Raw genomic sequence first — 12,581 nt, forward strand, 5'->3', positions numbered from 1 at the left:
GGCCATGTTTGTGTCAGGGATGGGTTTTTTATCTCTTGTCCACTTTGTTGGACAGCGTAGTTCAAATGAAGGAACAAACACACACACACACACACACACACACACACACGTGGGGAACAAACTGCAAGATTTTCTTCGAATTAGCTGATTAAAGATTTTGTAGAGTAAGCAGTTAAAACAAAAAGTAGCACTTTTGTCACAAGGGTTCTCACTTTCACTCGCAGCTGATAACGATAATTATCATGATAAATGTCACATTTAAAGACAGATTTTTTTCTCTTGAGTGAAGGTTGTGGTTTTAAACTCTTCCTGGAAAGAGAATGACAAACACTTAACTGAGGTAGATCAATTATGTGTTATACCTTCCCCATAAATACTTTTCTTATATTTCTATTGATTAAAACTATACTGCCATAATTATTGATATTGTTTTAGTGCCCAGCCCTATGTGACAATATTTAAGATATGGTTATAGGTGATATTTAAATGTGAAAGATTTCTACAGAATAGCAACATGATCTTTAAAAGGCAGAACAATTAAGTTTTCAGTTTAGGAAGCTGGAAAGTTGAAATAAGCTCAGAAGTGTGTTAATTCCATGTAATTGACTCTAACAGAGAGACTTTGTAACTTTTACATCCACAATTATAAGCTAAAACCTACTGTAACATTGGCACGAATGGAGAGGAGTGAAAACACCAAGTGATGTCTATCTCTCAGTAACGTCTATTTACTCTGGGTTACACAAAATAGACAAAGACCAGAAAAAGATAAGGACGGACTGTACTGAACTGAGCGAGGGCTTCAACTTTTCATTTTCAGAGAAGAGTGTGACGTTTCATTTTCTTTAAGGCGAGGAAAAGTTAACACCTAAGCTATAACTCAAGATCAAGATCTAACTGCTGTGCGCCTAAGCCAATCAGTTAAGTGGTCATTACCTGCTTCTGTTCCTGTGTTAAAGTGTTAAATATTGGCCAGAAAAGTGTTTTTGCAGAGCGTTATGATGTCACAGTGACCTTGACCTTTAACATAAACTTATCAGTTCACCCAAGTGAATATTTGTGGCAAATTTGTCGAAATTCCCTTGAGGCATTCCTCACATATCTCATTCAGTAGAATAGGGGACAACCCGAAAAACACGATGGCTCCAGCCACGGCTGTTGCCGGTGTGGAGGAGTAGGTTGCTCAGACTGACTTACAGCCCATCCCCCCAAAGGAGAAATGGAGCTTTTCTTTGGATTTCTTCAAACAAGCATCAGAATCTAAGGAAAATAAGTAAAAGTAAGCCCCAAATTATTTTATAAAACCTTCAGTACAAAGAACAACACAGCAACATGGAAGCTAGATCCCTAAAAAACAGTGAACTCCTCAACATGATCCACTATAGCTGCCGGGATATTCCTTAAAAGGCCCCTTGGAGTGTTTATGTTGGGGGCCTCACGCAGCCCATCACCTATGACTAGAAAGCAATCCCTGAACCAATCCTGTGACATACCAAACAGGGATGGCGTTAGCTTGGGGGTCACAAACTTCAGAGAGCAGCAGCAGCCAACTATAGAAGTGACTGAGCTCGAGAAAATCTCACACACAAACACATGAAAACACAAAGGGTCCACTGGTTTAACCCGTTAAGACCAGCGTGCGATATGCAAGGAGCACGACTGTTGCATAATGTCATTGTGTGACAAAATAACCCTGATGATATCTATGCTGCGTTCTACACTGGTAGTCGTCGGTACTGTTTTGTTTTCTTCCGGGTGGTGGATCATGTGATAGGAGCTTGACGAATCAGCGAAGGCTACGTCCTGACCGAAAAATCTGCACTCGTTTGAGAGTGTCTATGGCATCGTTTCCAATTATCTCTGTTTCTGCCCGTCCAGACCACAACACAGCCCTGGAGTTTTGTAAAACTTTTAAAAGAGGCAAAACCTTGTCTTTCGGGGGGGAAGGAAATCGTCTATGTGACGAGGAGGTTTTGACACAGGCTTGTAAAGGGATTGCTCAAATGAGAATTGAGGTATTTCACTCGTTCACTTCACAGCTGCTGATCTTTGAAGTCGCTGGTTTCCCGGCAGAATTTTGACCTCTGCATGTATTTGATTAAACTCCAGAGCATAACACCTCATAAAAACAAATTTTTGTAGCGTGCCGGAGAATAATACACAGTGTAGACATCTGTAAACAAGAGGCCCTGGGGATGTTGCCGTCATGGATTAATGGGTCATTAACCTCCAGATTTGACCATAACATGTCTAACACGACACTATAACGTGTGCCCCTGATTGGATGAATCATTTCAGCAAACACAGACAAACACACAGACACACAGTATCCGAACCCATGCTAATGTGTACGTTTGTTGCGCAGCCCCAGCAGCATACTCAGGGATCATTGCGACTCTATAAATAAAGCCTATACCTCCTTATGCCATGTGACTGCCTGCAAATACCACAGACTGCTGGTAAATCACTGGCCAGATGACGTCCAACATCTGACTAAATATCAAATGAAACACAAATTTCCCTCAGATGAGCTAACAGGGCTTTTATGTGGTGAAAGCTTAATACATGTATGTCTTTATTTGAATAATATTAAAGACACATGTAGTCAACTAATGATTTGGCCTCTTTAAGAAATTCAAAGGTCAAAGCGAGATATTTCTGTCCCCTGCGTCTCCAACTATCACCTCTATGTACCCTTTTTCAAGTAGGTGACTGCTGTATAATACATGATGTAACACTGAGGTCATTATTATTACTGGAAACGTGTAAAAAAAAAGTCTAACGCTTATTTGTCCTCCATTAGAGGCCCAGCTCAGACCGGGTATAAACATCAATCCAAAGCGTGTTGGATCTAGGACCATGCACAATTCCTCATTAAGGAGCCAGTTCCTTGTTTACTGTTAGCTCTGTAGCGTTAAACAAATCCACACATCATTGAATATATTGTAAAAATGGTTCCTTGTTCAAGCACATCGTGTGCTTTAATAAAGAAAATAACAGAAGTGTTGTATTGTTAGTGAGTAGTTCTGACAGTACAGGGGCACCTCAGGGGCCATCAGATTCCATCTAGGGCCCTGCTGGTCCTCATCTGATCACGAAGGCCACATATGATGAAACGCCGACTCAGCTGACCTCTGACCTGCCACAGTTAGTAAACCAAGTTTTTTTAATGCTTTTCAGTGTTTCACATACACTGAATCACTTGTGGCCACCACCACAATATTAACACTGTTATTATTTCATTATAAAGCTGCCAGCAGCACAATGTTTCTCACATCGAGACACACACATGCACGCACAAACTTAAACACATTGACCCAATCTGTAAACACTGGGTACAAAAAAACGTCTTTTAGTCACAAACAGAAATGACGAATGTTTTATTTGCATATAGAGCCGGGAAGTGAGATCTCAACACAACTGATCACTGACAACACATATGGGGACACATTCTAATGCCAGATGTGAACTACTTGTGATCACATCTCTCGAGACATGTGTTAATATGAGGTCTGAACATTCTAGTTGTCTCCAAATCTATCATGGAAGAAGATTTAGACTCATGAACTTTGAAGGGTGAGTTATGTGGCTGTGAGGATCCGCACTGTTACTACATCTGCCCACATCCTCACATGGATCGCTCAGATGTTACGCACCAACTAATGCGTGAACATGTCAGCGTATACACACGCCCAGGGTAGTATAAACCGAATTGCGTGTGGTCCATTGTGGGTCATATCTGGACCTTTAGATTTATTCATTGCATTTGGTCTGACTGTAATTGAATCGAATAGTTAAACATTTTGGGAAATAAGCTAATTTGATGTTCAGCTTCTTATAGCTGCTAAAAATGACTCTATAGCAAACAGCCACTTAGCTGAACAGTGTGCTAATCCTCCCTGTAGCTATATACAGTACAGTATAAAAAACGAACCACGAAAGATTACAATGCTCGCAGTGTGTGAGTGTGATAAGGCCGATGTAAGTGGTTCAACCCAACAAATCACAGCTAGTTGAGCGTGTCATGTAGGGCAGATTTACAGATGCTGGATACAGTCAGAGTAGTCTACTGTGTTGTCTCATAAAAATAAAACAACCACAACATACGGAGTTGTGTGCGACTGACATCTGCGTTGAACTGAGTTCACGCCTTCCACCCATTGTCTGAAAGAGCTTCCATGTAGGAGGAATTCATCTATCTTCTGTATGTGGCATGTTGAAACGACTCCCTGCCCCCCCCCCCCCTTCGTCCGCCTGTCACACTGCGGTCATACATTCTACATGTTGGAGACAGATGGACAGTCAGGGCAGGCTACGTCTCATTATCAACCCTTGGCTCCAAGAAAAGAGTACTCTAAACTTGATATCTAAAAACACCAGATTTGATTTTGAGAAAAGACTACGCTATCTTAAAAACAAAGATGAAAACAACCATGATAAAAAATACCAACGCTTGAACACTCGGTTATACTCTGGAGTATTGAGTTACGTCTGATTCACCAGGTGATCACTTGGCCCCGCACAGGTGGTGTGTGTGGAAGTGTTTCAGACAGGATCATGATTTATCACCAGACAGGTACAGGAGGCGTGTGTCGGACCAGCACCTGACCGTGCGCTCACTTTACACACATTCATGCCTTTCACTTGCCCTTCCATGGCTTTCATGGTTTACAACCGGTGCTTAACTGTAAAGAATCTGTCCTCCTCTGTGGTTGTGCGTTACCAATGTTTTACCACTGCTTTTACTGCACTTTGTGTTCTTTTTATCCTACGCTCAGGCTGAGGGCTCTTTCCTTGACCAGATAGAGCGCTACCTGGTACTGTGGTGATTTCAGCAAGATACCAATATCTTATGTGTGAGAAACATAGAAGGAGCTCAACACTCCAGCACATGCCTTCTGGCTGAGCACAGACAGCTACAATTTATGGTTATATGATATATGAGCAGAAGTAACGTTCCCATGAGAAACCGCTGTGCTGGACCTGCAAGAGTTTTTTCTTTTCTCTCACATATCTGTCGTCTGACCTCTTGAAATACGCTAGTGCAAACACGGAATTTCCAGAGAAAGTGCCATCTGTCTGTTCTAAGCATTTGCTCACTATCGTAGTTGGCGCCTCCATATCAAGGGCCATGCATCAACTGAAACAGCAGAGCAGGCTGGTTTAAGTACAATAAAAAAAAGGAAGCTAAGTGCAGGCTAACAACACTAATCTTTGTTTCTCACCACTGACTGAAACTACAGTGTGTGGAAAACTGCAACGAATGTTTGCACGCGGCAAAGTCTTTGTGGAATACTCAGAAACCCGGCAGAAAATCGTCTGAATTTCGAATCAATGGACACTGACAGCTCAAAGAGCGGCTGGAAAACTACGACTGACCTCGAACAAATTACACTGCCGCCAGACTGCCAAAAACAAAAAAACATATTGACAAAAAATGCTGACGTGTGTCGTGCCATTAAAGGTCAGTTGACCATTGGCAAACATCATATTGACCTCTTGTGCATCAACCTGGTGCGTCCCAACTTTGTTTGTGATCCACCATTGCAAACACTCGGTCTGTTCATGTTAGCAGTTGATATCGATCTTCTAGCTGATGTGCAAATCGTGACGCTGGCATCTTGCTTTGCCACAATGTGCAACAAGCTAAAGGGTATGACCTTGAGAAGGACTCCAAACAGTCTACTAGTCCGAAGAGGATTTTTTTCCTGTCGTTCCAAAAGCACTGATTTAGATAACCTCAGTTTCTGGTTGACGACGACAGAGCTAAGAGACTAAGAAAGTTAAGTGTGTGGTATTTTCCACCATTTTTCCATTACAAAAACACCCTCTAAGTGTAATTTGAGAGCGCATGAGGGCAAACATGTGTCTGAACATCTGAACTCCTTAGGTCACCTGTACAAAGATGCCATTGGCCTCCACACATTGGGAACAGACGGCTCATTCAGCAGGACACCACATCTCCAGAATAATCTGCTTATTTTCTTGTTTCTCCGGTTTGCGACATGCTGAGCCCTGACAAACCCAAACAGACCATGACAAACAGTCTGTACAGAAAATTGCACATTTTCGAGTTCATTAGTGAAGCACAAAAAGGCTAACACACCGTTTATTTTTAAGATATCAGATGACTGTCAGTAAGCCCTGTCCCCCCCAGTTCTTTTAAAAAAAATACAATGTAATGAAAGCATATATAGTTTTGAGCCTAAAGAGTTACAGAAAACTCAAACTTTGTCACAGCAATTCATGTGCCAGGAAAAGGTGTCTTTTAACGTTGTGTAAGAGTAATTGTATAATTTACGTCAACTTGATTGTGTAACATGGGTCAGACAAGGCACCTTTTCATTCTCTTTGTGGGTTCCTTGGCAGACCTCTTCCCTGGGTATGAGACTTTTCTGCTGCATCAGTAACCATGAACCTGCTGTACTCTGATTATTCAGAGGCCGGCTGTGGGACATCTGGGCTCTGGTTAGGTCTGACATGCCAACAGGTTGGAAGAGTGAAAACTGAGACTGTAATGACAACCTCCCCCTCCCTGATCACTTGCTAGGATATCATTTCTGATTTATTATTGGCACTGATCCACTCGTATTTCTGGTTCCGAATTTTGAGAAAATGTAATAAAAGCAAAGACGAGCTATATTTTTAGCTAATTTTTATCTCTGTAAAAAGCTGTAAAAGTAATTTGTTGGTCTTCTCATGCAAACGTTTCATGTTTCCTGTAATAAACATTTTAAGTTCAACTGGAAACACTAGCATTAGCTGTTTCTGGAGCAATGGGTCTATCCTATCCACATGGGGCATTAAAAATGCTATTTAAAGAAAAACTATCTACAATTTACCGTGAACTACAGGATAACTGTGAACGCTAAAACAAAGCATAACAGAAGCACAATGGTGAGTATACAGGCTCAATATTGGCAGGTACAGTTGTAATATCAAATGAAACACGAGGCCTTTTATTTGTAAGAGAAAGGACTTATATCTATAGACAGCACCGGTCAGTTATCCTTATGCTATAGGTTTTGTGTTTCTTCAAACCAAACACAATCATCTTGCCACTACACTCAGGATAATACCAGGGGTGGAGCTTGTTCTTGTGGAATATTTGCACACAGGGTAAAGAGCAATAAAACAGCCAATTCACAGCAAATAAAAGAAACTTCATAAAAGACTTACGCCGGCTGTGATATGAATTAAACCAATAAAAAAGATTTAACATAATTTCCGCAAGCATTAAAGCCACAGAAAATTAGTTTGCTTATATTTAACCGATCCAACAACAACTATTCAGTGAAAGAACAAAGCAAGCCTGTCTTACTGCACCACCCAAATCAAACCAAAACCATTTCCAGTATCTAGGTTGCTAGTTTCGGAGGTTGTTGTTGTGGTTGACAGTAGCAAAAAGGATTGTCAAAATGGTAGCATGCAGATAGTGGAAGGCGAGGAGAATGTAAGTGAAATTCGTAGCTAGTAGAACTCTTTTACCCACAATCTGCATCCGGTGAGTTAGTCTAAACATATGCTACGGTTTTGTAAACGGAGTAGCTGTCCCCCTCTGCCACCAGTCTTTAGGCTAAGCTACCGGGCTGAAGAAAAAAAAAAATATATATTTATCAAGCAGACCAGATAATAGCAATGGTGTTATTTTATGTAACTCTTGGCAAGAAGGCAAATTTCAAAAGTTGCTGCAGAAAGTGATTTATGTTAGGAAGATTTCAACTATTGAGTGATTAAGATGAATCAAACTGGCACTTCCAGTGATGTGGCGTCTTGCACATTGTAGGTTTCTGAGTTACAGATGAACTGAATTGTAATCCTGCAGGTAAAAATTAGACAGCTCTTTGCATTGTGCCCCATGTTCACAGGTTTTCATTGAATGTGTTGACCGTGTTTTGGAAAAGTGCCAGATGATTCTCCGCTTTGTGGCAATACCTCGCTGTGTCTTTGTGTCGGCGATAACCACTCCTTTTGAAACTGACTCGGCGTCGGAGGTTTGAGGCTCATTCATGGTACAAGTTACATCAGCCGGCTCCAGCAGCGCTGCAACCCCCCAAGTCGCAGCGTCGGGGCGTGACCTACATGTGTCATCCAGGATCCACGACCAAGCGTCACCCGGCTGACAGGTGTTCAAACCTGCACTTTTATTTCTACCCTCAACCTGCAGCACCTATAGTTCCTGAGGAGTTACTGTGATGGGTTTTGAACAAAATGTTCCAGTGTGCAACATTGATTTTAGGCCTTCTCCTCAGCCTGTGTAGACAGCTGTGTCATGTCATCTGTGGCAGTGGTGGGCTTGTACTATCTTTTACACTTTTTAAGCAGCAGGTCGGTGCCAAGCAGGACGATAGGTTTTCTCACATTTGTGCTATGTCTTATTTCCCGTTTTTCATTCCAATTCAAACCAATTTCTTTGCAGTCTTTACTAAAACCTTAGAAGCACAGGGTATGAACCTGAAATCTTAAAAATCCCCACATCGCCCAAAAAACACTACCAGTTGCATATTATAACAACTGGAAACACTTAAAAATCCATCTGTCAAAGAGACAAGTGGGGCCCCATTAGGGGAAGAAATGACTAGATCACTTCTTCCTGTTATGTAAGTAAGGTGCACAGAGAACAGACTGGGTGTGAGAGTGAACGTGCACAATCACTGTGTGGCAACCATGTATTTTTAGCATTGAGAGGGGACAGAAACTAGACTCACTGCTTAAACATACCTCAGCTAAAATGTTCTCGACGGGCTGAGTCTGGTCTTTGTTCCCAGTTGCCACTCTGAGGTCGTGGTGCGTCGCTGCAGATGCTTATGGCTTAAAATGCACGAACATAACATATTGGCTACAGGAGAGAAAGTGAGAATGATCACATGTCTGAAAAGGTCCCCAGAGAAGGCACATCAAGGGGAAAAAAAACCTTGAGAGCTGAATGAAATTGTCAACTGCATCAGATTGCACTTACAGAATAAAAGAGAGGAAGGCCTAAATCAAACATCAGTAAATGTCAATTATTTACAAAAATGGACAACTATATAGGATTATCTATGGTGATCCTTTGCAGTTTGCAGGGATCGGAGAATCACAACCGAGCCGTGTGGGCTTGGCTGCCAAGTTTTTGGAGATCAAATCGAGTTAAAATTAACTCTGCAATTTTGTACAATATTTTTCAGATAAGCATGACAACAGTCTGAGCCTGCGATCGCAGTCATAACATATGTATTAGTCCTCAGTGAGCCCTGCAGGCCACACTCAGCATGCTACTGTCTGCTGTTACATAATGCCATGATCCATATTTTTTACTTTGTTCATAGCCCCTGTTTATTACACATTATTAACCCCTTCAATAATAACCATTCCAACTTATATCCATAAGATGCGAGCTTCTGGTTTGGCAGTGGAGGCTGTAAGTTACAAAGTGGGAACAATAATAGTCTCCATTGTGTTTTTGTCCCGAAGTAAACGCGAAAAAAAGAAAGGGGGAGCACAGCAAACAGGCAAATTCGCAACAGCTTCTATGCAAAATGTAGCTTCAAGACCACAGGATGAACTGGTGCGTGCAGTGGCTGAAGTTTAAAAGTCTATGAAACCAAGAGTAAAAAGCGAATTCTGTTGTTGGTGTAAGAAAAAGAAAACAAAGGTTCGCGCTTCCAGTGACGCCCTGCAGGAAGCTCCACACACACACACACACACGCACACAAACCAACACAAACTCACACACACACACAGCTACTGTTGCTCTTTAACTTAAATGCACGCGTTTGATTCATAACACGGATGCAAGTATACAGAACAAAACTATGAAAAGTCAGTAAAACCCATGCACCAATAATCCCTCTTTTATTTGTATACCCTCTGGCTGCAGCCGCTCCTTAGAAATAATCAGAATTAAAATGCGCGCTCCCGAGTCCCATCAAGCATGGTGGCCAAATTAACCAGCGAGCCACATGCAGGGGGGGGAGGGGGATTTAAATGATAAGAGTAATAATAATAAGTGGTTGCTACTACTGCAAACAAAAGTAAAGGCTGGATGTGTAAATGTTGGGGGGTCTTACCTACTGCTCCGGCGGACAGACAGCTGCGTGCAGCCTGGAGGAGGAGGAGGAGGCGGACTGGTGAAAACGGGAGTTGGAGACCCTTCCCATTTAACAAGCGAGGAGTCCGAGTGGAATTTTCCATCTGCCATGTGATGATGGCAACTCTCGGGGCGTCGTGTTACACCGCTCTGCTGGGGGGCTCCTTCACTGCTCTCTCCAGATCCCTCCCCCCCTCCTGTCTCCTTTCTTTCCAGGTGAAAAGACCCGAGCCTCACTTATCCCCTCACTTGAGCCCACATCTCACACGGCCCCATTGTTATCTCCAGATATGACAATCAACGTGCATATTTATACTGGCTATATTTGTACTGGCTCAAGTGTGGAGCTTGCGCAATGGTTTAGTGAGATTAAATGAAAGGTTTGTGTAATGAGTGTGGTGCGTTTACTGACGGGACACGCTTTGTTTACATCTGGTGGGAAAGCAGCGCCGCACACTCCCCATTCACTGATGATATTAAAGGGAAAGTGTCTTTTATGTGTATGGTGGGTATAAGTGCTCGAGCACTCAATATAACAGTTGATATCAAAAAATATGTTGCGTTCAATAGAAGGCTCGACAATCCCCCAGATGTTCTCATGGTAGAAATATAAAAGAAAAAGGAAGTGGTAGTTCTTATAGTAGAAATGGCCTGATAATAAAACCTAAAATATTTATTTCTCTAAAAAACAGGTAAAGAAAGTAAAAAAACCCAAATAGACACAGGTTTAAGCATGACTTCCCCTGGTGGAGGTAATTATAAAATAGATTTAAAAAACTATTTTAACAGTTGTATTATTTTACCCCAGAAAAATGGAAGCTACATCTGCATTTTCACCATAATTCAATATATTTGTCCCAAGCCCAGGCCTCATCCCTTCAACAAGTTGGGTGGAAATTTGTTAAATAGTTTTCTAAGAATTCTGCCAACAAATAAAACCAACAAACAAACAGACGAGTAAACACTCGGGTGAAAACACAACATCCATGGCAGAGGTCATTATAATTATATTTTAAAAAACAATTTAGCAGTTAAATATTATTACAACATAAAGAGGAGGCTACATGTTTACAATACAGTCATTACAGAGAGCCACTGTCGGATATGATTATGTCAATAAATGAACGTAGGTGACATTCGATCTCTCTCTCTCTCTCTCTCTCTCTCTGAATGAGGGAACACAAAGATCCTGTAACTGCTTCCTGTTCACTTTTCCAACCACTCATCACTCATCAGTTGATTTTTATTATAATAGATGACCATTATCACAAGCAAACTCAATGTAGAAAGACAGGGCAGCTGCTCGTGGAGGCAACCATCACGCCTGGTGCCAGGTATGAGTGATGTCATGGCGGTGCAGGAACAAAGGACACTCGGGGAGATGTCCCGCTGCTCCCAATAGGGTCTGTCCACCACTGCCAGAGAAAAATATTCAACTGCATTGATTGTATTTTTATATTACCCAGAAACCGTGTGATGAGTTAAAAAGCTGCCATTTTCAAAGATGAATAAACTACTTTATAGTGTATTAAGTGGCAGAATTTGACTGGTTTATTAAGGAGCTACAATCAGTGGATCAAGAGAGAAGTTTTGCAAGTGTTTAAATAATCAAAGAGATATTCAAGTCATGTTGTAGAAAAATATTTTTTTAGTGCAGCTTCTATGATTTAAAGATGGCTGCTTTGCTGTTGGTCAGACAGATGCACCCTCGCCTACGTTTTTTTTGACATTTTATTGATTCATTTATCAGCTAAATTAAAAGTAAATGACACATTGATAATAAAATAATCATTACTTGAAGTGAAAGATAACAGGCCCAGTAATTTTCCTATATGGTAATATAATACTAATATGGGGAATTTGTTTTTTACTATATTTATTTCTGTAAACTATACTAAGACTTGGTGATGATTGCTTTAGAAACTGGCAATTATCACCACAATAACTAAAAACTAAATCCAAATTGTGTCTCTTCTAATTGTCTCTTTTACCCACCAATCAAACATGTGGGTGGTTCTTTCTTTGTCTGTTCAGTCGTCACTCCAGGGCTGCGTTTCCGTACACATGAAAGGCTATTGGTCGAGTCGGATTGATTGATGCGTCACTCAGCCAATCACAGCCGATCGCAGCCATTTGACCAGCCCACCAGGTCCGGATAAAGTAAACAGCTGCAGTTCGTTAAAGACACGTGAACACTCACCTGCTGACATGTCACTACAGCCACACGGTATGAAACTGTCATTTAACATGTTAGTTAACATGTTAGTTATGTAGAAACATGTTTTATCACTTTGTCTTGTTGTGTGACATGTTAGCTAACATTTAGCTAGTGAACATAAAGTGAAATGAGCTAGTTAGCGAGTTAGCTAGCTTCCTCATCAACACAAGCCAATGTTAGCTGACATAAGCTACACAGCATTACCAGAGCTAGATAACAGGCTTAAGTCTTATTAGGTGACCTCGTACAATTTATGTCTATAATGTCTCTTTGCTCTTTTCCAATATTTGCTTG

General features: G+C 41.3%; 1 protein-coding gene across 1 annotated transcript in view; it reads right to left on the bottom strand.

Moving 5' to 3' along the window:
* The window catches only part of slc38a4 (solute carrier family 38 member 4), a 32,631-nt gene extending 22,396 nt beyond the window's left edge, over positions 1-10,235 (bottom strand). Inside the window, exon 1 of the mRNA XM_034577858.1 lies at positions 10,050-10,235. The gene's annotated coding sequence lies outside the window, so the exon portion shown is untranslated. The remainder of the gene's footprint in view (positions 1-10,049) is intronic.
* Positions 10,236-12,581: the final 2,346 nt, after the last annotated feature.

The sequence above is a fragment of the Hippoglossus hippoglossus genome, chromosome 23 (assembly GCF_009819705.1).
Source record: "Hippoglossus hippoglossus isolate fHipHip1 chromosome 23, fHipHip1.pri, whole genome shotgun sequence".
Taxonomy (NCBI): Eukaryota; Metazoa; Chordata; class Actinopteri; order Pleuronectiformes; family Pleuronectidae; genus Hippoglossus; species Hippoglossus hippoglossus.